The sequence below is a fragment of the Cryptotermes secundus genome, unplaced genomic scaffold, assembly GCF_002891405.2.
Source record: "Cryptotermes secundus unplaced genomic scaffold, Csec_1.0 scaffold584, whole genome shotgun sequence".
Lineage (NCBI taxonomy): Eukaryota > Metazoa > Arthropoda > Insecta > Blattodea > Kalotermitidae > Cryptotermes > Cryptotermes secundus.
In genome coordinates, this window is record NW_019735468.1 from 2072151 (window position 1) to 2099862 (window position 27712).

At 41.9% G+C, this 27712-nt stretch overlaps 1 protein-coding gene across 8 annotated transcripts in view; it reads left to right on the forward strand.

Moving 5' to 3' along the window:
• The window catches only part of LOC111869376 (optomotor-blind protein), a 276854-nt gene that overhangs the window by 69888 nt on the left and 179254 nt on the right, over positions 1 to 27712 (forward strand). The window lies entirely within an intron of this gene.

Sequence of the window (27712 nt, forward strand, 5' to 3'; positions counted from 1 at the left end):
GAGAAATAAATACGGGTATTAGAAACAGTACGTAATCTCCCTTTTTTTTTTCAACAATTACGGAACTGTACAGTGAAATAACTCTGTTTCGGAAATCATTCGGATAAGGGCACATATACAAATTTTGCTTAGAATGACAGATGAATGTATGAATGTATAAGGGCTGGGCCTTCTTGGCCCTTGCATGACAGATACTATGACCTCCAAGAAGGCCGCGCCATCGCTCAAGCGGTTAGTCGCTGGCTTCCCACCGCGGCGGCCCGGGTTCCATCCCGGTTCTGGTCAAGTTGGATTTGTGGTGGACAAAGTGGCGCTGTGACAGGTTTTCTCCGAGTACTTCGGTTCCCCTGCCAATCTTCATTCCACCAAATTCTCCATCATTATAATCACCTGGGGCAGGTACAATAGGCCAATCAGTGGTCGCCGTGACGAGCGGACTCAGTTGGACTCCACCCCACACTAAGCGAAATGACATCCAAGAATACTGAACTTTCCTCCTGAAACATCCTGTATAATTGCTGCTTTGTATTCAGTATTAACCATTACATTTTCGATTTTGTTTGCATTTTCATATAGATGATAGATCGAGCAAATAAACAAGGGTAAAATTTTCGCTATGCCGTGAAGATGTAGGCGGAAGTGGAGTTAACTTTGACATATCCTGGGCCTTAGCACTGCACTGAGGGCAGTAACGGGAGTGACTCTCTGAGTCCACCAGTCGTAATCACTCTGTATTAATGCTTCATATAGTTTATTTGGTAGTTGAAAAGTGATCCTTATATAACGTCATACATATTCGACACTGTTGGGTCCATTGGGTCCCCATACTTTACTGGAGAAGCTGCCATTTACTGTGTGGATTATCTTTGGCGGATTACTCAAATGTAAAATGAAAACAAAACAAACTGCGTGATTTTAGTCCGCAAGAGAACTATACCGACCGAGCGACCGCCACTTGTTGGCGAAATTTAGTTCCAACTTTTGCGGATAGAGGGTGTCGCGTGGTCAGCGCTACGAATCCGCACGGCCGTTAATTTGGTTTTCTAGACCGGAGCCGCTATTTCATTGAAATAGCTCCTTAATTATCATCACGAGGCTGAGTGGACCCCTTTCCAGACACACTACTTCACCGAAAAAATTTGGTAGCCCCGGGAATCGAACCCGGAACTCTGGATCTGTAGCCGGGAACGCTGACCACTAGATCACAGAGGCGGTCCTTGTAAAATGAAATGTTTGAAGAATTTTAAATGGAATAAAACTGAAATTTAGTGAACAGTTACGTCCCTGTGGCTTTCAAAACTGAAATAGTACAAGAATTTTGCCATACAACTGGCATGTTTATTTTTCGCTTACACAAGGATCTTGACCTTCAAACTAGAGGCATACTACTAGTGGCCCGCAGACCGCTCTGCCTTGAACAGTTCTTATGAAAGTTTAGATCGTGAACGGAGAGAGATTTTGCGGGTTGCCAGCACCAATCATAGAACATTTGTTAAAAAAAAATTATGCTATTAAAACTTCACGTCTAGGAGTATAGATAGGTCTATTTTTTTACTATGTCTTAGTAAACTTAATTAGACCTACAAGATGTGGCTGAAGGAAAGATATTTCACGTAAAATTTAAGTTGAATTAAATGTAATCTCGTAGGCTTATCCCTTTTCTTACCTACGTAAAGGCGGATGCATTTGATACTGTGTACGGTGCTACTGTACTTGTCACTTATAGGATCCGCTTTCAACGCAGTGAACCAAGCGAGAGGGCTTAACGGTCAATCATTAGACTCATATTCGGTAGGTGTTTGTTTCGAATCTCGGCCGAGACTTTGGATATCCTGACGGGTTTTGTGGTTTCACTCTAGTACTCTAGGCAGACACATAGATAACATTTCAATTAGTCTAAGACCGTTTCCAACCAGATTCTTTCCAATTCGTCATTAATACATCAAGCTATCACTCGGCGCCATATGAACAGTGTGGCTTAGTTATTGGAGAGGTTGGGTTTCCCCATGCACTTAGACCAGTATTGGTCCATTGTGCTTCCCTCTATGATAGTCTACCAATCTCTATACACTACCGATATTGGTGCGTACCATCAGTCCCGACCAAGCCAGCGAGTTCGGCCTCTACTGGCTTAGCGGTATCTATAATGCTTCCCCCTCTATCAGAGACGTTAGAGACTACTGTTGGGCAGGAAATGTCCTTGAATTTGGCTCAGTGACCTCCTTTGGAGATATGAGGTTCTTTTACGTGCCGTAAAGCTACAACACGGGACCCATGGCTTAAAGTCCCTCCCAGAGGACTTGTTCCCTGAATTTTTCCGCCCTTAAAAATTCCACGACCTCCGCCGGGTTTGAACCCGCGTACTACTAGTCATGAGGTGGGAACGTTACCTTTAGACTACGGAGGCCGCTAACAGTGTGGCTTACTGACTAACTTCATTGAGCTGAGCCTTTCTTGAGAAGCCGCCAATTTTGCAGCTACTCAAAAACGTCCCAGCACTTTGTGGAACACGAAGGTTCATTACCGTTTTCACAAGAGCCCACCACTGGTCCCTACTGGCTACTATCAGCGTCATAAAGTAACCAACAATACCTCATAGGACACGTCTGCTTTTCGACAGGTTCTGTTTTTCACAAAAAGCAATGGACGTCATGGAAATGTGAATATGTCGGTATACACACTTTTATGTAAATATTTACGGAAAATGCGATAAGCCTATCTACATGAAACTTTTTAACATTTTGAAGCGTTTACGACAGTTCAGTCCGTCGTCGGGTTTTCTTTAACTGGAGCATTGATCGGCGTTGTGATCTAGCGTAGGATAGTCGCATGCTGTAAATAATATTGCTTACGGCATTTTACGACTGATAAAACTTGACCGGTTAAATAGAAAGCTGAGAGTTTATAGTCACGGGGCAGTGTGTTCCAAATTTTTCAACCCCATCACAATATTTCCAGCCTACTTAAACTTGGCGTATGTGTTGTGAGAACCTCTCATACATGCATAGGACTCACTGACTGCTTCCACTGAAGTTAATCCACCCCCAAGGACACATATTTACACGGTGTTACGCGATAAATTTCTTTTCTCAAATAAATGAAATTTTGAAAAATTATACGTCTGAGCTTTTTTGTTAAAAGACTCGACAGAAGTCACTGAAACAAAACACTTTCACTTATTTCACTAGTTTCGAAGTTGTTTTTAATAATTATAATTTACAAAAGATTTAATTATGCATTTTTTTCAAAGATAATAGTGCAAAATTTCGCCTACCTAACCTCAAAACACGGCAGCGAATCAAGGTTTTGGAACTACTGTCTTGGACTATAATTATAGTTATTATATCGCAGTCAGATTTAATTGATTTTTATATTTTTAGCGAAATCATTCATGAACTTCACGAAACTTGAAATCACAATACAACACAAAATAATATTAAAATCATTTTTGCACAATTTCAAGATAGGGCTTATAAGTTAGCAGCAGTATTTAAAATGGAACACGAGCAAATTATTGTCAGTGCTTAGTAGAATACATAGACTATGAACAAAGGAAAAGAACAGTTAACCCCACCATCACTTTGCACTGCGCCTCAGTGTATATTTCACTGAAAAGGTAACATATTAACAAGCCTCTCATAGCACATTTCACACCACAAACCGGATCACCACACAAACATGCGGCGTCTTGCGAATACGAAGGCACGGTTCCTCACGACTGCAACGTACGTAATTAAACCACTAGCAAAATAAATTTGATCTAATTAGGGTTTAATTTTATCATTGACCATAATTTAAAATATAAAATCGCTGTGTGCCGGTCACGGTAGCCGAGCAGTCTAAGGCATGTACTGTTTTCTCTCGCTTGGAAACCAGGATCGTGGGTTTGAATCCCACACAGACCATGGATGTTTAGTTTGTATGTGTGCGTTTTTCTGTGTTTGTGTATAGGTAGAGGTCTTGCGACGAGCTGATCACCCTCCCAAGGTGTCCTACCGAATGTGTAAGATCTAGAAAATTCGAAGTGAATGGAGTTCCTGGAAGTAGGTCTAGGCCCACTGGGGCTGTAGTATCAAGGGAAAAAAAAAATCGCTATATTTTGATGCTTTTGAGGAGGTTGTGCTAGAAGTAAACACAGAGAAAACTAAGTACATGTTGCTGTCTCGTCACCAAAATGCAGGGCAAAATCATGACATAAATACAGGGAACAGATGTTTTAAAAATTTGGCACAGTTAAGATATTTGGGAACAACGATAACAGAACGAAACCTGATTCAGAAGGAAATTAAGAGGAGACTGAACTCGGGTAATGCTTGCTACCATTCAGTCCAGAGCCTTTTGGCTTCTTGTCTGCTCTCCCAAAACATAAAACTTAGAATATACAAAGCTATAATTTTGTCTGTGGTTCTGTATGGGTGTGAACCTTGGTCTCTGACATTAAGGGAGGAACATAGACTGAGGGTGTTTGAGAACAGGGTGTTGAGGAGAATATTTGGACCGAAGAGAGATGAAGTGACAGGAGGTTGGAGAAAACTGCACAATGAGGAGCTTCATAACTTGTACTCTTCTCCAAGTATAATTAGAATGATCAAGTCTAGGAGAATGAGATGGATAGGACATGTAGCACGAATTTTGGAGACAAGGAATGTATATAGGATATTGTTGGGAAAGCCAGAAGGAGAGAGACCATTGGGAAGACCAAGACGTAGGTAGGTGGACAATATTAAAATAGATCTTAGAGAGATAGGATGGGATGGTATGGATTGGATTGTTGTGGCTCAGGATAGGGACCAGTGGATGGCTCTTGTGAATACAGTGATGAACCTTCGGGTTCCATACAATGCTGGGAAAATGTTTAGTAGCTGCAGAATTGGCGACTTCTCAATAAGGGCTCAACTCCATATATAGTATATACTGCGACTGTGTGCTGTGTTTCCAATTAATGTTGATGAGACCTCTGATGAAGGCTATGACAGGCCGAAATATGTAAGATAATTTCTGTATTCGCAAAGAATTAGTCACATCTGAAGGAATATATGCTTTCACAGATTTATTAAGCAATGGCTCGCCTTGGGGAAATCCCCTGATAGTCATGCTCACAGGCTCCTCTTCCTCCGCCATGACGGATTAAGCTCTCAGGACTGTATCCATTCGGAAATAAATGCCGGAATGGTGGTGCCGGAGCAGACGTCCATTGCTGAACAACGGATCGGAAATCGTCTTCCCGTTACAGCGAATAGCAGCGAAAGAGTTGTTGCCAGGGAACAAATTGCTAAACACGAGATGTTTCGTAGCAACGGATAACACTTAGAAAACCAAACCGTTGCTTGGGAATGAACACGTCGTTTCTGAGACAAGGCATTCATGAAGAACAGTATTGGAACCCATGAAGGAGCTGATCTCTATTAGGGCCGCGGGGAGGTTACAAAGGGCACTGTATTCGTGAATTGGAAGAGAGAGGGACATTAAAGACCAGGTTTTCCGAAATTCTTCAGAGAGATTAGTCGGACAGACGCCGTTCAGAAGGAGTTCAATGTGTCAGCTGTTCCAATTGACTAATTGTAAAGAAGTGCCAGTAAATCCAATCATCGAATCCAGAGCCCCTTATTATTAATCATACTAACCAGGAACACGTGACAATATGAAATTACGAATCTTTTTAGACAGCCGATAGAATTCTTGAACGGTTGATCAACCTACAAGACGAATGTAGGAAAAATGCAGACATACCTCGAGTTGGATTCGAACATATGGGCTGGTTAAGATATTTCGTGTCTTAGACCGCACGGCCACTGTGATCAGCGGATTCTGAAAAGCTATCTTCATAAATTTAGAATTTATACCCGAACTGGCCTCGGATTTAGAACACAGTAAGAAATATTTGAGTCTCTTCGAGTTTTAGAATTGTTTCCCGTGTGCAAGTTCTTAGCTCTGTTTCGCAGAATGTATAACATTTTAGAAAAGCAAATGTTAGAATGTGTTTGTATAAAAGTTTGGGACAACAGTTTATTGTTATTCAACTAATTCGATGTCTCTTATTGTCTGAATATCACGAATTGCCGTGTTTCACCTTTGTCTGTATGTGAGCCTTGTGTCTCGCTCTTTTTCTTCCCTTTGGGGCTACAGCCCCAATGCGAGCCTAGGCCTACCTCCATGGAACCCTCCGTTTCATTTCGGTTTACTAGATCTTTGACATTCGGTATGACCCTTTGGGCGGGTGATCAGCTCGTCACAAGGGCTCTACCTGTACACAATCACAAGAAAACGCACGTACACACACAAACACCAAACATCCATGCCCTGAGTGGGTTTCGAACCCACGATCCCGGCTTTCGAGCTAGCGAAGACAGTGCATGCCTTACACCGCTCGGCTACCGTGACAGGCTTCTTGCTCTTGCTTGTGGTTATCTTATATTTACCTTTGGGCTGCTTGGTAAGGACATAAGTAAATAAAGATTTTGCAAGGAATTAAATTTTATTTTTGTGCGTTATATGCCTACATATACGTGGTACAGTCATTAAGTTCGTGGAATGTGGTTATATCGCATCATATTACGAGATATTCACATACATTTACACAGATTCACATCGCCCTCAAAATAGTTGCCGTTGGCCGTTATGCAAGTCTGCCAACGTTGATATAATTGTCGAAAACCGTGCCAGAACATATTGGCAGTAAATTCCCGTACGACGCTTTGCGGCCATTCCACGAACTTATTGACTGTGGTGGTGTATATATATATATATATACACACACTAGTTATTCGGAATTTCCTTGTATTCTCGCCTTCAAGTGATTGGTTAATATTATACTAACAGATTTCTTCAGGCAACGAATAGGGTGTAACGAAATGTTAGTATATTAGAACGTGTTAGATTTGTCAGATTCTGGAATGTTAAGCAAACAGTGTACACTATGTTAATGATTCCGGTATTTACAGTGACCTCGATTGTTTTAATGGTGCCCGCATATTCGGATGTGTCCGATGGAAACAATATTTAAAGAGAAACCCATCAGTTCTGTCAGAGGCAAGTTATATTTAATTAACCAGAAATAAATTGAATTGGAATGTTCAAGTTAATTGGCCCTTTCTGGTCTAACTGCAAATAAATTTAGCAGAAAATTAATTGAAGAGAAGTTGAGGGAGAAGGGAGATGATCTCCTGATGAATCATACGTCTTTTCATAGGCCTACTGTGTCGTTTTTAAAAACCTCTTTAACATAATTAAATTTGCACTTATACCACTTTACGGCCCAGGATTAATTTGCCTTGCTAAACGTCTGCCTATATCTTCAGCTCAGGACTGAGTTTGTCTCTGCCATATCGCCATAAGTCACGTGTTTATTTGACGTTGCAACTTCAGGAGAGAGTCATATTAACGAAACCTTAATTAAGGAACTGACCATTTGTCAAAGTAAATATTTTGCACAGCTTGTGCATACAAGTTCCTGGTCTGACGTCACACATACGATTAGGCCTGCTTAGTACCATATAAATGAATAAGGCCCGTTGCATATTTCTCTGACTTACTGAAGAGCTCAGCACAAACCGGCCTCATGTATGATAAGAAGCTTATTGACCTGTCTAATTCCTGTTGCTCCCCCTTGGAGCATAGGGCTTCCGTGAAACGCTTCGTTTTGCTTCAGTTTTTTAGCCGGTAGGACTCCTTGGATGGGGGATCAGTCCGACTAAAGGCCGCTACCTACACAGAACAACAGAAACAGAGAATAAACTCAGATAAATGTTCATGCCTTGAGTGGGATTTGAACCCACGATCCTAGAGTTCAAGCGGCGAAGGCAATTCATGCCGTAGCCCGCGCGGCAACGCTCATCGGCTGTTGCCCTGTGCGAAGCGAATAGTGACGTTGACGGTATAACAAGTGACGCATAATTGTAATGTATTTAATATCCTCACTTCGTTACATTTGCGGGCCCATGGTTAAAAATTTATATTTTGCATACGAGAGTCTCAGCAGTTATGTTGGTATTCCTGATAGATTTCATAACCAGTGTCCTGGTAGATGTAAGAAGAACTGCGGTTTTATCTGTAACTAACAGGCAGCGTTGTCGACCAAAAGAGAACGGAGCGAACCAAAGCGCCCGCGAGCCTTGCCTATTCATTGACGGGAGCTGTGGCTGTCATTGCCGGGAAAAGAATGGCTTCGATCTCGGAGAATTGTAGCTACTCATAGCCGGGCAAGTATCTTCGGAGATTTAGTAAAAAAAAAAGTAAAACTATCCCTGTAACAGGCCGTGAAGGCCCATAGGGTTGTGAGACGTTGAGGGTCCCACATTATCTAGACAATCGGCTCAAAGATGGCGGTAAGGTTATCAGCCTTACGCGCCGGTCGCGTTTTTCTCCCCAGAAAAATTATTTAATTAATTCCTGGTACTCATTTCTGTTAGAGTCTGAGTCGACCCCAGGGCCATAGTGCGGCTGGAAGGATTAGGTCAACTGAAAAGAAATCCAATGACCTCATCGGGACTTGAACCCGCGACCTTCCGTCATGTAGTATAGTGCCTCAACCAAATACACTTTGTTTTCTGTCGACCACGTTATTCAGTGCGTATGGATGTTCCCCCGTAATCATAGTCTTATATTTAAGGCAAGTAGCCGGAATAGCTCAGTCTACGGACTACGGGGCTGAATGGCAGGAGTTCGATTCCCGGCTGGGGTAAGAGATTCTTCTCGACTTCGAAGAGTCCCGACAGCCTCTGGTGCCCACCAAAAGCCCTATCCAATGGTTACTGGGGTTAAAGCGCCTGGGACGTGAAGCTGACCACTCACTTCCATCTAGTGAATTCAAGAATGATATAGCTCTACTCCCACTCCACATACCTTCATAGCATAGTGCTTAATTAATTAAGCTCAGGCACAACTTTATATTTTTAACTTGTGTCTAAGGCCTCAGCAACTTATATGCTCTTCCCAAACCGTTTGTTGTTGAAGGACATAAGTACAGTACACATTGAGGTTGTTCCGAGTAATGGCTGCGTGGCAGCGATAAGTACTGTTGTTTCATTATTTCACCATCTGCAACTAAAGAAACGAATAACTTATAACACCTTAATTATCTATTTTTGTTGTTGTTTTATCAAGCCCTAAAGAAATTCTGCATGAAAACAAAGAATTTATCTGTGTAAACATGAAACGTTCCTGGAGATTTCTTGTGAAATTTTATTTTGTACAAAACAGCATGCTTAGTTACTGAGTGATACTTCTAACAGGTTGTCTTATGAAAGAGATATCTACAACAATTTTAAAGGAACTGCCTTTCGTCTGGCCCAGTAGGCCTCTAAGAACAATGGCGGTATAAATTTTTCTGTCAGTTTCGTCTATTTTGAGGACCAAGGCATCTTGCAGGCTCTGCAAGATTTAGTCCTCTGACATTTCAAATGTAAAAAAAAAAAAGAGCCATGCGGAAGAATTGAAATGTTTAAAAGTAAATAATACAATAAATATTAATAATAATATGTTGAAACTCTCAAAGTGAGATATCTCAAAGTAAGATATCCATAAAACCTACGATTATGCCTTATTATTCATAAGGTGTGAAATACAGTGTGGATGCTGAAATCATTGAAAGTCCAGTGGTACCACCTTCAACATAAGAAGACTCTGCATTCTGCCCACAAAGTGTACGTGGAGGATCCGTGTGTTTCTCACTATAAGCAAAGTTTGGATTCCTGAACAGCTTAATTTTTGTCTTCTAGATGTAATGTGTTTCCTGTGAGGTACGAACTGTGTATATATATATATTTTAAAGAAAATGAGTCTTATCTCCTCGCTTAGCCACTGCCCGATTGTGGCCTTATTCAAATACCTAAGACGTAATGCAAGATTAAATGGGCACTTGACACTAGATTCATTCTTCTATGACGTATTACAGGAAAATATGACCATGAAGAAATCATTTATCTTTTAATGAGTTATGGCAGATTGAAACAAATTATAAACAGACGACTTTATACAAAGTATTGGCAATCCTGCAACATATTTCAGGACGTCCTGGGTTATAATTTCTGCCTTAAACTTGGATATTCTGAGTGTAGTATTACTTCTACGTCCACATGTTTTCAGATTTGTCAAAGGCGAATCAGTCTACAATTCTGCGCTACATAAACCAGATTGAATCAAGAACTTGAATGCAAATTTTGAATTGTATCCACTAATGTCGAAACTGATATATTATATACAGAATCAGAATATGGCACTACCTCAGGAGTGATATTTTCAGGGGCAACGTGTTGCAAATTATTTGTGTAATCCATCAAATTATAGCTTCCGAAAAATAGTTTTAACTTACTTCATGGAGCTGAGCCCTTCTCGAGCAGATGCCAATTGTGCGGCCACTCAAGAATTTCCAGCATTTTATAGAACCCGAAAGTTCATTATCATGGTCACAAGAGCCCTCCAGCGGTCTCTATCCTGAGTCAGATCATTCTATTCCATACCATCCCATCATATCTCTCTAAGATAATTTTAATATTGTCCACCCATCCACATCTTGGTCTTACCAAATGTCTCTTTCCTTCTGGCTTTTGCCACCGATATCATATATGCATTCCTTTTCTCCTCCATTTGTGCCACATGTCCTGCCCATCACACCCTTCTTGACTTGATCATTCTAATTATACTTGGAGAAGAGTACAAGTTATGAAGCTCCTCATTATGCAGTTTTCTCCAACCTCCTGTCACTTCATCCCTCTTCGGCCCAAATATTCTCCTCAGCACCCTGTTCTGAAACACCCTCAGTCTATGTTCCTCCCTTAACCTTTTTATTATTCCAAAGTTGCATGGGCACTTAATGTTTCGTCACTGAATACATTAACTCTAACGCAGATTCTGCAACCGGGATAAGTAAATACCGAAGTATAGCGGCTTGGTATGGACTGCACTGCAGGGGTACGATCCCGGGTAGGTGAACGGGATTTTCTCTAATCCACATCATGCAGACTAGCTCTGGGGCTAATCCAGCCTCCTGTACAATAAGCACTATGAGGTAAAAGGGCTGTAGCGTGAAGCAAACCACCCGCCTCCATCTAATGCCGAGGTAAATTACAGTTGTGCTATACCTCCACTCATACTTCTTAATGACCTGTTGCATAAATTAATTTAGCATAGGGATGAATTTACCTGCCTAAGATAAACGTTTTCTTTTCAAGAAAATCAGTTTTACTTGAGTGCGATTATGAATTTCTCTTGATTTAGAGCTTATTTGTTATCTATATATGTACATATGCTAGTTTTACAAAATTTTGACAGATAGACAGACGTAGGTCTTCGAACATATGGAACAGAAATAGATGTTTTCCCTTCTACGCCATGTATTTTTCTTAATCCTCATTAATTATTGCGTAATTCAACAGTAACGCAGAAACAATTGTTATCTTGATTACACCTGAAGTCTTCTAGAGAAACAGAACGTAATTGGCGTTCTTCAGAGAGCTTCAAGTGCACAGTTGCGTGTTCTTCTTCTGGCAACGCAATGGATGTCACCTTGTGGCTTAGGTTCTGATTGATTGGTATTGTATTGCCGGCTAATGATGTGTTCTCCGTGGACAGTTGCAGTATTCACAATGAGGCAATAACCAGTAATTGCGATCCAGCTAACTTAGTTTTATGTATAATGTATCTTATTTGGAAGTTTCCGGGAGCATTTGGTTGTGCTATTTGGCTAAAATTCTTTATAAACTCGATAGAAAATAAATGTTATACATAACATGCCTCAGTAAATCAACAGGCGTGGTGACGTGTGACGCCAGTTTGGAGAGACCTGTACCAGTACATATAGAGCTTGCAATGTTTCATGCTCCATGAGTTCAGTGTTATGTATTGCAGACACTTTAGCAGAACCAATCGCACCGAATTCAGTTCTGTGCACGCCACACTGTCTGATAATACAGATTATGTTTCATTATACTATGTAAAATTTTGACCACGTCGAAAAAATAGTTGCCGGTCAGTAGCCGAGCGGTCTAAAGTTCGGAAGCCGTAATTGTGAGTTCCGTCAAAGTAGTCTTACCGTCTGTAAAATGATCAAAACTCCGTGGCTCTAGTCCGCAAGCGAAGTACATTGACGGAGCGCCCGCCACTTGTCGGCGAAGTTAGTGCCAACTTTAGCGGATAGAGGATGACCTCGACACTAGCTAGAGATGAGTGGTCAGATTCACGCTCCGGCCGCATTACTCCAGAGGAAAGAGCCCCAGTACCCATTGGATATAAGGCTGGGTGGGCCCCAGAACCGGTCTGGTCGACGTGGAGAAGAGGAAATTCTTGACCCTACCGGGACTCGAACTCCGACCCCTTGCTCTTCCAGCCCCTTAGCCAGTCACTAAATCGACTACACTGCCCGACTATTAGGAGGAGGAAGTATATGAAACAAATTTATTTAGTTATTTGTTTATAAAGTTTAAGCAAATTTGACACCTTGTCTAAACGACGCTTAATAAATGCATTTGGCGAGACGGGACTGAGCCCAGTTACACACCTTCACAGAACTGAGCTAGAAGGCCAAAGCCAACCGGTCGTCATCCCTGTCCTCACCATGCGGAAGCGACCATGCATGAAAAGGAAACCTTAAGCTACCTCTCTGGGATCCAGACAAGAAGGTGGATAGGAAGGGCCGTCACGTGATAACACACAAATCAGCCCCCGTCAGTTTCGGTACACGCACCGCCCACTTTCTCTTGCTTTAATTTTTTTTAATGTTAGTGGGGTGGGACTAAGTCCCTTGTACTGCGGCCACTTCTGGCCTATTGTACCAGCCCCAGATGATAGGTGAGGGTGATTGTAGAGCAATTTGTGGAATGAAGATTGGCAGGGGAAACCGAAGTACTCGGAGAAAACCTGCCCCAGCGTCACTTTATCCACAACAAATCCCACTTGACCAGACCCGGGTGGGAAGCCAGTGACTAACCGCGGCCTCTTGCATTATTTAGCTCATAATGTGAGCTCGGCGAGAGGACAAGCGTTAGGTACTGTTTCGTTTCAGTGGCAAATTATTGTATTTGAAACAAGAAATTCTAGGAAGAACTAATCGCCTACTTTTCTATGATACGACACGGACCGCATAGAAACCGACGCGTTCAACAATTATTCTACTGCATGTTTATTCGTTGGGATCACCTCTGTGGTCTAATGGTCAGTGTTTCTGCCTACCGTGAGGAAAATTGAGGAGCTATTTCAAAGAAGTAGCGGCTCCAGTCTAGAAAACTGAGATTAACGGCCGTGGGGATCCGTTGCGCTGACCACGCGACACCCTCTATCCGCTAAAGTTGGCACTAACTTCACCGACAAGCGGAGGTCGCTCGGTCGGTATAGTTCGCTTGCTGACCAAAGCCACGGAGTTTGTTTTGTTTTTTGTTTGTTTATTCGTTGTCGCAGTAATGTTTGTACCGAGCTGTTGCCTAGCAATGACAGGGGGATACACATGCAGGCACATACAGGTGAGAGTTGTTTATGAGGTAAGCCGATGAGATGGGTTGTTTCCGTGATATACATATAAGCCTACTTTAATTTCTTATAAACAAGAGAAGTAGGGAAAAAATGACCGAGTGCCGATTTTCTTTAGAGACAATTTAGGCAAAAAGCTTTTAAGGTTTCAAATTACTGTATAAAACAATTGGATGAGAACAGTGGCGACACTGGACACATTGTTGCCAAGTCACAACTTCTATCCTTCTTCCTTCCTTGAAAAATCTAGACTAATGAGAACACGTTGTTGTCTCTCCGTCTGTGCCTCTGAAATTCGCTATGAAAGTAGAGGTAAAGGCAAAATTTTCCCTGTGGACCGCCTCTGTCTAGTGGTCAGAATTCCTGGCTACAGATTCAGAGGTCCCGGGTTCGATTCCCGGCGCTACCAGATTTTCTGAGAAGTAGTGGGTCTGGAACGGGGTCCACTCAGTCTCGTGAATATAACTGAGGTGCTATTTGAATGGAAAAGTAGCGACTCCGGTCTAGAAAACCGAAATTAATGGCCGTGGGGATCCGTTGCGCTGACCACGACAACCTCTATCCGCTAAAGTTGGCACTGACTTCTCAGACAAGTGGCGGTTGCTCGATCGGTATAGTTCGCTTGCGGACTATAGGCCATGGAATATAAATAATTAAATACCGTTCGATGAAGACGTGAGAGGGAGCGGGGTTATACGTCCACAATTTTTTACCTTGGCACTAGATGGAGGTGAGTAGTTAGTTTTAGGTCAAAGATGGTTTACTCCAGACTAAATAGCCCCTAGTACCCATTCAGTTGGTTTTGTGGGCCACAGAGCCGGTCTGCTTGCTGTGGAGTCGATAAAAATATCTCGCCCCTGCAAGGAACCCCAGCCCGTCGCTATGCTGGCTAAGATATCCTATCGTAAACCATCTTATACACGTATGTTATATATGGCTTATTGTCTATGAGGCAGTCACAAATATGGCGACAAGGGGAAAATATCAGGTTGTATTTATATCCCACAAATTTAACATAATTAAAATCTGCATTTAATGATCAGTTTTTCTCAGAATTGAACTAAGATAACCATCAGAACCTCTAGGACTAGAAAATATTCAGTAGAAAAATAGGAATTATGAGTTGTGCTCGGAATTCATTTTTGACTGGAACCGGGATAATGCAGTCGGTATAGCCGCTTACTACGGGTGACTGATGAGTCAGAGTTCGAGTCCTGGTAGGGTCAAGAATTTTCACTTCTCCAAATCGTCAAGACCGGCTCTGGGATCCACCCAACCTACTGTCCAATGGGTACCGGGGACTCTTTCCCCAGGGGGTGAAGCAGCTGGAGCGTGAAGCTGACCAGTAACCTCTAGTTAGTGCCGAGGTCAGGAAAGTGTGGTTCTAAATACCCACTCCCGCATATACCTTCATAGCAAAGTGATTAATTGGTTAAGTACAGGGACAACTTTACCTTTTTTAATCCTTTTTGACGTTAGAATGTGTGACAGTTGTCTACAAGCTGAGGGTCTCGCAATGTCTAAACCATGCAGCTCTGTTCTCTCGGCACAAGTGTCATTTGTTTGTAGCCATGTTTCAATTTCCATTGAGACGAGAATTTGGAGTTACCTTCGAAGGGATCGGAACCCATACAGTCCCTTCATTAGTTTTATAAACAGGCGCATGCGTACGGTTCTAAAACAGTTGCAGGGCATTAATTTTCGTTTTGTACCTCACACCCATCAGGTTTTCCCTTATAAATATTTTAGGTCTTAACCGCTTACGTGTGAGCCGGGGTAGCTCAGTAGGTACAGCGACTGCCTACGGGTTGGACGGCCGAGCAGTCAGAGTTCGAGTCCTGGCAGGGTAAGAATTTTCTCTTGTACAGATCGTCCACACCGGCTCTGGGGTCCATTGGATACCGGGGGCTCTTTCCCCGAGGGTAAAGCAATCGGGGCGTGAAGCTGACCACTCACCTCCATCTAGTGCCGCGGTCAAGAAAATGTGCATCTACACATCCGCTCACCCATACGCCTTCATAGCGTAGAGTTTAATTAGATAAGCACAGGGGACACTTTACCTTTACCCCTTACGTAATGGTCTGTATCCTTATTGACATGGGACAATGGCAATTGCAGTACGCAGAGATGAAAGTTGCGCTGCTGGTTTCCGCGGATATGCACATACTTCATCGCGAATCCATGACAAAAGAAGAAGACAGTCTAGCAAGGTATGTTCGAATAAATTTCTCTACACCCTGACGTAAGAAGAGAGGGCGGCAAAAGATGAAAGAAATTGCTTTAGTAATTATTTCTAAAAATTCCTATTCATCAGTAGTGTTATATATGAACACATGTAAGTGCTGTGTTAAGTGTCCCAAGGACTTCTAGAAAATATTACCTCACTCATTTATTACGTAGGCTATTGCCTGTGTCTAGGATTGCAAAATCGTCGCTGTCATTTAGCAACAAATAATTACCACTGTCGAGTGCTCTAAACGTGCCTGTAACTCAAGTAGGACCAAATTGATTCTAAGGCAGTTCTTGGAACCTACTTGTGACAAAGCAGTGGTCTCTCTTCACTGTCTGCAGCGCATGCTCCTCTTGTAATCATACCTCAAATATTTGTTACGATGGTTGCGGCTTCTAATTCCAACTCTTGATTTTAGAAATTTGCCATTCTGCAGAACAACAAATGTCGAACACTTCGATACTTCATAGCTGTTAATGGTTATATTCTCACTCAAGAAACAAAAAAAAAAAAAACTCCTTGGTTTTAGTTCGCAAGTGAACTATACCGACCGAGCTAGCGCTGCTTGTCGGCGATGTTAGTGCCAACTTTATCGGATGGAGGGTGTCGCGTGGTCAGCACAACGAATCCTCACGGCTGTTAATCTGGACTTTTCTAGACCAGAACCGCTATTTCCTTGAAATAGCTCCTCAATTATCCTCACGAGGCTGAGTGGACGCCGTTTCAGACTCACTACTTCTCAGAAAATCTGGTAGCCACGGGGATCGAACCTGGACCTCTGGATCTGTAGCCAGGAACTCTGACCACTAGAACATAGAGGTGGCCACATACGAGGAGTGAGAAATAAATAATTGCTAGTGGGGTAGGACTAAGTCCCTTGTACTGCGGCCACTTCTGGCCTACTGTACCAGCCCCAGATGATAGGTGAGGGTGATTGTTGAGCAATTGGTGGAATGAAGATTGGCAGGGGAAACCGAAGTACTCGGAGAAAACCGGGCCCAGCGCCACTTTGTCCACCATAAATCCCACTTGATCAGACCCGGGATCGAACCCGGGCCTCCTCGGTGGGAAGCCAGCGACTAACCGCTTGAGCTATGGCGCGGCCCCAACTTATGTATTTTGTCAAAACGATCATATGCCCGTATTCTATTAATAGAACTGATTTCTTGACTTTGCCAAGCAACTACTTACTTCAGAATTTCTCTTCTCCATGGAGTTCAGCTGCCGATCACAGTGGTAGAGCTGCCTAAGTTATGAACTGTCTTCGCTCTCTTGGGAAGGCATGGATGTCTGAGTGCGTTTATTCTGTGTTTATGTTGTTCTATGTGTTGGTAGCTGCCTTGCGAAGGGCTGATACCCTGCTCGAAGTGTCCTACCGCCGGTGTATATGACTAAGAAATTAAAAAAACGGCCAAGGTCCAGCAAAGGGCTATAGAGCAATAGATAGATTGCGTTCAATTAGTTAATTATATATAAACTCAATCGCAGAATTTAGTTTTGTCGTGTAACTCCTTGTAGTTGTAGAATCCACGTGCGTATCTCGAATTTCATTAACGGACATCTATTTCTTAACAAAATAAGGACGTTAAGTTTCAGGCATTTGGGAGGGGTTGATTGAACTCTGAACCCCCCCACACACAGCGGGAACGTATCGAGAACATTGTTTCAGAAGCTTTACACAATGAAAACAAATTAATTTTAAGGACACAAGTTCCCATCTATTCTAATTCTGAATTCGTCTTTCATTTCTTACAGAAATAAAGTACGGCTTAGTTAACAGTGTTACGTAATTAACGAATTATTTCGTATATAGGATTCTTAACATTATATCATATCGTCTTGTTTTTGTGTACTCTAAAGAAACTTTCATTTAATAATGTAATTGTTGGGGGGCCGGCCATTTTGGCTTGTTCACGTTATCTGTGGCAGGTGTTAGATAACTTCGAACACTGTGTAATTATTAAACAAAACCATGCCGTGTCAACAAATGCCCCAGCCATTTTGAATTTCTAAACGCATATCTGAGTGAGGTTTCCAGATACGGGCGTTGGAAGGAGATAGAATTATCGCAACAGAACCTGTGTCACTCTGACAAGTCCGTAACGTGACGTCAGTGCGAGTTGCTTTTCCTTCCGACCATAGGAACTAAGCAAAAAGTGCTTTGAAATCGGTCTCAGATAACAGAAAGTGTCGTTCTATAACAGGCATGCAATAGGTGTGAGCCCTCCTGACAGGTGTCTCAAAGGCTGAAAAGTGCCACTTACGTTGGCCATAACTACAGTTGTGTGGCTCGTGGACTGCAGAGAGACTGTCTCACCCTCTACAGAGATACTAGGTACATCGGTGAGAAGGAGTGACTCACCAAACTTGAGGAGTAGAAAGAGAGATCAATTGCTACAGGCCTGTTTGCTGTTAGGGACCAGAAGATTGGCTCATATCCTGATACACACAAATCTCCTCTTTATGCAGTCTATCTTCAAGTCCATTGATAGCGCATGTTCAGTTGAACAGAAGGATTGTTAACTGAAGATGCACCGATATTCTCATTGTTAAGCAGAAGAGAAGTGACTGACTGCATTTGGATATTGTTATAAACTTCGTGTTAGAAGCTGAGTCAAACAAAAATTTATTTGTAGTAGTACAAAAGGTTTCCGGTCTAGAAAACCGAAATTAACGGCCGTGGGGATTCGTTGCGCTGACTACGCGACACCCTCTATCTGTTAAAAGGTGGCACTAACTTCGCCGATAGGCGGCGGTCGCTCGGTCGTTATAGTTCCCTTGCGCACTCAAGCCACGGAGTTCTTTCTTTGTTGTTTTTAGTACAAAGGTTAAGCTTCAGTGTCAGTCATGCTCCATTATCAAACCTATTTCAATAGAATGGTTAAGAATGAGTTTTACGTGTTATTGAGTAGTTTTGCTAACGGTCTAACATAGTTCCCACTTTATTTAGTGTTATTATTGTTGATATTAGTATTATTCTGCTGGCTCTGCAATCCGTGACGAACCTTGACTTCAGTTACAATTGCTCGTCTTTCGCACAGATCCTGTGACTGTCGTCTCTAGTTTTTAACACCCATTTTTAGTGTAATACTAAAACACAAAATGGATGTAAAGTATCTCTCAAGACAGATCGTGTATGGCATATATAAAATGGAAATGATGCCATAACCAGTTGAAATATTACAAATAAAATTGTTACATAACCTAACTATGAACATATGCTTTGTCTCTTCTTATCGGAACGGACTGTCAGCGTTTAGCACCCGGTGCTGCTGGAGTGTTGCAGTTTGTCCGTCGTCCGGTATTTTGAAAACACAAAGTCTCTGAACCCTAATTCCGAGTGGTATACACCATTGTCAGAGCCCTTTAGAGTATACTTGTATTCATTAAGTTTAAAAGAAGAGAGATTGGTAACTCACTGACAGTAGACAGTCTCGGTTGCTCGCTGACATACAAAATGGCGGTGAGTTACTGGTTTTAATGACATTGACTGAGATAATTTCGGCTGTAAAGAAACGGGAAATTTGCTTCTTTGTAAAATGTGTTGGTACCTCTCTGTCCAAGAAAAGCTAGGCGACTCTCTGGTAATGACTTATTAATTTCTTAAATTAACTCTTCTTAAATTATATTTCTGGATAATTAATTATGTATGTGGTTTGTGTTCAGAGCTGTAGATTAACTGATGAACATAAAGGGAGACAGAAACTCAGTATAAACGCGCTGCCTGAATTGCCGCTGATAAGTAGGAGTAAATCGGTTTGAATGATGAATCTGGAAATGAATAGAGAATAAAGCAAAGTTTTATTAAGCATCGTGGGAAGGCCGCGCCATAGGTCAAGCGGTTAGTCGCTGGTTTCGCACCGCGGCGGCCCGGGTTCGTTCCCGGGTCTGATCAAGTGAGATTTGTGGTGAAGAATTGGCGCTGGGGCAGGTTTTCTCCGAGTACTTCGGTTTCCCCTGCCAATCTTCATTCCACCAGTTGCTTCACAATCACACTCACCTATCATCTGGGGCTGGCACAATAGGCCAGAAGTGGGTACTGTACAAGGGACTTAGTCCCACCCCACTAGCAATAAAAAAGCATCGTGGAAAAATTTTAGTTCTTATTAAAACACAGGTCTACCAACCCAATAAAACCTTTCAGAATATGACATATTTTTTAAGCCTGAGAATAACAGAAACGAAGAAAATTATAACAAAATTAAAGGCAGATGAAACAAGGAAACGAAACTAATACTTTAGTTTGGAACATCAACGAAAATTCTGATTCATGTCTCTGTTCTGCGCGGATCCGTCATTTAACCGCTTGCTTTGAAAGAAGGACTGAATTTGTAGGTTAATGAACAAGAATATCTAACAAGGAAACCTAGGAACTTACACAATGAAGGCTTTCACTGAGGTGTTGTGTACCTGATGTTCTGAAGACTAAATATGAAGGAAAATGAAGTGGACTAAGATGCAACATCCAGGAGATTCTGCTTTTAGTGGTTTCGTATGGGTGTGAAACTTGTGACATTAAGGGAGGAACATAGACTGAGGGTGTCTGAGATCAGGTTGCTGAGGAGAACATTTGGACCGAAGAGAATTTAAGTGACAGGAGGTTGGAGAAACAGTATAATGAGGCGCTTCATAACTTGACTTTTCGTCAAATATAATTAGAATGAGTCGGTCACAGTAGCATGTACTGTCTTCTCTCACTCGAAGTCGGGATCATGAGTTCGAATTCCACACATGGCATGGATGTGTATGTGTTTATTCTGTGGGTGATCCTGTGTTTAGGTAGAAGCTTTTCGACGAGCTGATCACTCGTCCAAGGAGTCCTACAACCTGTAAAATGGTCATGAAACGGAAAAAATCAAAAGTCAGGACACAAGGGGGCAGTAGAATCAGTGAAAACCAATATAGAATGATCAAATCAAGAAGGATGAGATTGGCAGGGCATGTAGCATGCATGAAGAGAAGAGGTATTCATACAAGGTTTTTGAAGGAAAGCAAGAAGGAAAGAGACTACTACAAAGATCTAGATGTTGATGGGAGGATAATATTAAGATGGATGGGGTGGTATGGACTGGATTGATCAGGCTGAGGATAGGAACCGGTGGCTGCTTCAGTGACCAGAAGGTACAGTGGTTGGTTGAATAACCACTGAAGATTGATGTTGTTAGTTTATTATTTATAATAATAAACTAATATATTAATTATTATATAATTATAACTAATTATTTATAACAGCTGAGAACGTACCTTACAATAGTGAGTCTACGACAAAGTCTCATGTGGCTAAAAATGAACAGCAGCCTGATTAATTTTCCCCGTGTTACATGTACCGTCGCACAGATAAGTAAATATTTGTAATTAAAGTGGTTTGGCGCCTGCGCATGCGCCTACGCTCCGGTCTGCGTGAAGATCTTGAAGCAGAACGCGGAGAATAGCTTGCGTGAGTATACCGATGTAACCGTGCAATGCCCACCAAGGATATACATTGTGTACGACGATAAAAGAGAATTTTGTTGTCTGTGTCAAGGTCTTCCTTCCTGTCATCAGTTTCAGCGTGATTATGCGTCAATCAGATCTCAAATCAGTGTAGAGTTCTTTGGACATAACATGAATTGTAAATGGTAAAATTCATAGAATTTTTAGAGGAACTTGCTTTGGCCTTCCTCGAGTAGAGTGTTTGCTAATCAAGAGTGTATGTGTGCTTATATTGGGATACAAAACAAAGTCACGAATTGTAATTGGCCAGGAACACAGCAGACTGTCGGGTACAATCCGTTATCGACTCAGAAATGTTTGAGCACGCTGTAGCATAGTTCGTTCCTACAAGCCGGAAGGTCACGGTTTCAATTCCCGATTAGGTCACTGAATTTTTAATTGACCTAATCCTTCCAGCCGCACTATGGACCTGGGGTCGACTCAGCCTCTAACAGAAATGAGTAACAGGAACCTTCCTGGGGTCTAAAGTGTGGACAGCTCGTAAGGCTGACAACATAACCATCGTCCGTGAACCGATTTTCTTGAAAAGGTGGGAACCTCGACGTCTCACAAACTTATGGGTCTCCACGGCCTGTTACAGGGATGGCCTTACCTTCTTTTAACTTAACTTCACGTTCAGAATTTTAACAGCAACAGCTACCCTTGTTAGTCGTTATGTTGGTGGTCAGTCACAGGAGAATTTCAAATGCAAAAATCAGTAGCATTTTGTCAGGTACAATACCTCTTTCTAGTAAAGCTAAAGTTGTCCCCGTGCTTCGTTGTTTACCTACGTACCAAGAGTATGCTTTTGTGGTGTTCGTGCCAAAAATATTCATAACTTCCGAATATTATCTCACTTGGATTGATCTGTGGCTAATGGAGTCAATTCTTCACTCCACGCCTGCTATACCTACATGAAATTATGCAAATGAAAATTACGTTGTTTCCACTTTTCCTTATCTGAATGCAGTTAGCTGAAACATGCTGCAAGCTCCTCATGAAGAAGGATTTCGGTTTCGCTTCCAGAAGTTCCTGCATTCTTCACAGTGGCACCAGCAAACGTAGCAGAGATAAAGGAACATATAATCTGTGATCACCAAGTAGCAAGTCAGTGGACAGCCTTTTTCTTATTACGCCACCTGTGGTTTCATGTGCTTGTTTGTTATTTCCGGTGAGGTACAAACCACATTTTATTGCATCCCCTGTCTGTCTGTTAGCAACAGGTGGAGGACTGTAACATAATTCTGAATATTTTGTTTTGTTCTGCTCTCGGCTGTTATACGAGTATAAACCCAGCTGTTCCTCATGTTTCCTCCCCCCCCAAAAAAAAACCGCAAATGAAACCTCATGTTATTAAAAGTCAGATGTTGTAAGAAAAAAGTCCTTTTTACTCAGAAACACCTTTCTGTATCCTAGTTTGTAAACGAATCTTGTTCATTCCAAAATTTAGTCATACGTAATTGTTACACAGAAAGTTTCCCTCAAGTAAAAGGAGAACATGTTTTTCGGAAGCGAAATGAGTTTTATATAAACAGTTTTTGTGAATTCAATATTGGAACTTAATTTGGAAGACAAGGATACGAATGTATTTGAATAAGGTAGATACTAATTTTTGAAGCCGATAGTGAAACATGCAAAAGCCTGCATCTACGTTTGTTGCCACACGTGTAGGACGGAGATCACTGAATGCAGAACACCTGACTGCATAAAATACAGGGTGATTCTAAATTATTGTCGGATTTTCCGTGGCCTATATACGGATATCCTGACAATAATTTAGAATCACTATCTACAACTCACGTATTAAGATAAGTGACACACGGTCTCCAGCTTTATATTGACATTACTGCCCGTGTCACAAACTATGTATTTATACTATACTGCAACTGAATATTCACAAAACATATTCTAATAGTGGTTTCTAATTATATTGATATCCTTCTGAAAATAGTCTATAGGACCGAAACATGTAAAGGATATAAGATTAAAAAGGAAAAACTTCATCAGTCACACTGGACGGAACTGTTTAACTTCTTATGATATTGTTAGTGTGACGTACCAGAATGAAACAAATCGAACAGGGACAACTTTAACATTTTTACCTTTTAGCACAAGATAAATAAATTGTATCTTTCTGCTTTGGAGGAATATAAATTACGAGTTGTAGACAACGCTAGATGACTGTAGAACCACTTATCAATTTGCGCATGTCCCTAAATTGTTATGCAGAACTGTACATGCTAGCGACTCACGTAACAAATCCTGGCTGATGACAGTAGGTTTATCTAACAATTGTAAAGCTTAAATTAGTTGAATCAAGTTTAGAGCGTGCTAGATATTACACATATGGGAGTCATTCAGTAACTGTAGGTCTTATTTTTGTTGCTTGTAGCCACATAACAATTACTGAATATGCAAGATCCCAGTGGAGGACACGACAAATACAATGGCAGTGCTGAACTAGTCACACAGCAATTGTGAAGCTTACGCGTTGCTGATAGAATCATCTCACCGTTTTAGAACATGTCTGCATGCCATGGAGTCACAGAACAATTGTAGGCCGTCCTAGATATTAGAAGATTTATTGTATAGCAAACTACCTCGCACATAGCGGTAGAAACATGCAATAGTTGCGTATGATAGCCTACCAGGTGTTAGTAGAATCAGGCAGGTCTTACATAGCGTACCTTATTGGGTGCCAGTAGAGTTGTATAACAATTACATAAAACTAACTAATTAATCCCCGGTCACGATAGCCGAGCGGTCTAAGGCATATACTGTCTTCGCTCACTCGGAAGCCGGGACCGTGGGTTCGGATCTGTTTCCTGTGAGGTACGAACTGAATTCTTATGTACTATCCTTATACACTGCCGGTCACGGTAGCCGAGCGGTCTTCGCTGGCTCGGAAGCCGGGATCGTGGTTTGGAATCCCATTCAGGTCATGGATATTTAGTTTGTGTGTATGCGTTTTCCTGTGTTTGTGTACAGGTAGAGGCTTTGCGACGAGCTGATCACCCTCCCAAAGAGTCCTACCGAATGTCTAAGATCTAGTAAACCGAAGTGAAACGGAGAGTTTCATGGAGGTAGGCGAAAACCCAAATTGAGGCTGTAGTGCAAAAAGAAAAAAAAAACTAATTAAATGAAGGCTTATGGGGGAGTGGATGTATAGATCCACATATTCTTGACCTCGGTACTAGCTGAAGGTGAGTGGTCAACTTCACGCTCCTACCGCTTAACCCCCCCTGGAGAAAGAGTCCCAGGTACCCATTGGATAGTAGGTTAGGTGGACTCCAGGGGAGGTCTGGACTACATGGGAAATTAAAATTCCTGCCCCCACAGGAACTCGAACTCCGACCTGTTGGTCGTTCAGCCAGTAGCCAGTCGCTATATCGACTACGCTATCCCAGCTGGCGTTCTGCATGTTAGTAGAATAATTCAAGAATTATATGCCTTGCAGAAAATATCGACTGAACCACGTTCAGTACTAAATATCGCAAGAGTCATGTAGTACTTGACACATATAGGTCATCAGATGTCAGTAGGGTCATAAAACAATTGGATAGCCTCCTCGTTGCTTGAAGAGTGACTTAAAACCTATGTGAGAAAAGACCCGTGTAAGAGGGTTTTGAGAAACCGGTTGAACGAACAGTCAACGCCTCATACTGTGACGAACTGTCAGTCTGCAGTACAAAACCGGCCCTAATAACATTTATAGATGCGATGTCGTGTTATTATGGGGGTTGGACCTTGTCTTTGTGACTGATATTCCATGAAGAAGGGACTTTGTAACATTGTGACAGACCTGTGGACATTTCGTTCTGCTTCCGTGTAAGTTTAAATTTTTGAAAAGCCTCTTGACGTTGATGACTGGGGGAGTATTCTTTGTAGACAAAATTACTGGAGTTTTGGACTTTCTCCATCGTCCGGAATTTTAGGTAATAGAGGACACGACGTTTGGGAAACTGGATCTGTTTCCGAAACGTCGTGCCCTCTATTACCTAAAATTCCGGACAATTGAAAAAAATCCAAAACCCCAGTAATTCTGTGTGTAATCCACCATCGTCAGAACCCTTTAGAATCTATTCTTTTTAGATATGCTAAAAATGTTTGTTTACTGTAGACCTATATAAAATTAAAAAATATAACTGACATTGAAATTCTCAGGGAATAATTTTTTGAATACATCAATAAAACACTTGTATTCATGGATCACGTAATTTAACCATACAAGAGAGTGAGAAATTCGCTAAGGGTGGTGTGTGTGTGTGTGTAAGGGCCTTTGTAGATCAGTGATTACGTGCTGAAAAACCAGGGGTTGCTTACAGCCAGGGATACTGGCTGTCTACTCATGACCCAGTGGCCCAGGGGTTCATCCCAATGTGTCCCATAATTAGATACGGGGGTGAGGCGTTCGATGCATGAATCTCATTACTCACTTCCATTTAATGTCCAGATTTGTCGTCAATAAAACGTAGCAGTTCTCTGCGCCATCACTCCTGCCGATAAAGAAAATTGTTGTGAGGAGCTTAACAATAAGCCCTCCATTAGCAAAAGAAATTTGAAAGAAAAACACGAAATATTTCCTGTAGAGGAAATTGTGAAAGCTTAATGCTCCTAGTCGTGCGTATTGTGACGTATTAGATCCAATGTTACGCAACGACTAGGCAAACATATTCTCGTGCAATAATGAGACATCAGTTGGTCGGCAACGGATCAGTAAACACGCCTCCTTAACACGCTAGGCTATGTTTTCTACGTTGTCCGTGCAAAGTGCTTATACAGAAGTGTTCAGCAGCATAAAGTGAAGAGTCTAGTTTCGGGACGTCAGCCTGTCAAGATATGAGCTTGGGAACAGGGGAATTGAACTGAGTAGAGTCTTCGGAATTGGCAGTTGCAGAATAATGAGAAGAAGGGAATTAGGCTGTGAAAAGAAGACTTCACTTGTGATTTGAAGTTAAAGTGAGACGTATATAAATCCGTTGCCAGGATACGACTAGTGAATACTGAGAATCGTAGTGCGTGCGTAGTAGTGACCTGTAAAGTCTGTAGAATAGCGATAGCGCTATAACTGCTTGTAGTTCCGAGTTGAATGTATATGATGTCAATAAGTTCAATCATTCAACCCAAAACCCGTCTTATAAGCCACGCGCAAACCACCTACTCGTAACTATATATATGTGTAAATTCGATGAGGGTGGATTTTGGGACGTATTTTATGGAGTTTTGATAGCTTTATTTTTAAGCGAAGGATAAAAATTTGGAAAATCTGAATTTGATTCCCGGAAGAGGCGTTGATAAATTAGGTCACGACATCCAGAGTGGAACTGGAAGGACCCATCCCCTTGTCCATTTCCTACTGGGAACTTTTTGCCTCGGCGTTAGTACAACCACAGTCCTCCATGCTTTCTTACTCTATTTTCTTCCTCGATGCTTCCACCCAGGCAGCTGATTCTCACTAGAACTCTGTAGTTAGAAGGCGCCGCTGGCGAAAGAGGGCGGAGGGCGGCTGTGGGACTCGACCCGTGGCCTCACACATTTGCAGTTAGTTCGTGTTCACTGTTCGGTGACTCTTCATATCGCATCAACGTGAGCGCCTCTGTCGGCCGCTGTGTGATATTACTGCTTGACGGGCCGAGAGTAATGAATTAAGAAGGTTCCAACGAGTTACTGAGAAGCCGCGCGTTATCCTCAGAGCAACAGCGACACATGTTCAGATTCCACGTGCCTAGTGATTTACTGATTTCTTATAATTTACATTAAACATTTAAAAGTATTCAGATTGCAGGTTTCTGACGGAAAGAGTCTGAAGACTTCAAACCTTAAGATTCAATCATTGATGTTTATAAAATGTAGGAATTGAGAGAGCCAAGTTTGTCAGTAGTTACGTGTTGGATGACTAGTATCTGATCATCAGCAGTGACAAGATTTCAGATCCCATCAAATATCTGAGGGATCATATAAATAGACAATTCACTTCTATCGAGTACTGTGGTTAGGAACGCGCCGAGCTTTAATTCCAGGTCCAATAGGCGCCCTTAGACAGTGGAACAACCTTCAGAGGATCTGCCCAACAGAATATTACAATTGTTAACACGAAACTTTATAACTAATGTGCATACAAAGTGTGTTTGTTATTGGAAATTTGGTACAAAATTCTACCTTAACGAAACTACACTTAAGTCTACCTTATATAAACCCTATGCAACTTACGTGAGTTTACAACAGTACTGACTCCATGCAGCTGAGTCCTTCTTTACAAGCCACCGATTATTCAGTTACTTGAAGAAATTCCCAAGTCTTTATGGTACCCGAAAGTTCATTACCATATTAACAAGAGCCCGTCACTCGTCCTTATCATGGACTACGTGAATCCAGCCCGTGCAACTCCTTCCTATTTGTCTAAGTTCCATTTTAATATTATCCCCCCATCTACGGTTAGTTCTGTTATCTCCCAATTAATTGGTTGGCAAAGCGGTGAAACGTTTGACTTGCATTTGGGAGATATCGAATTCAGCACCAGAAAACTGAAGGTTACTTCAGATCTTCCCATAG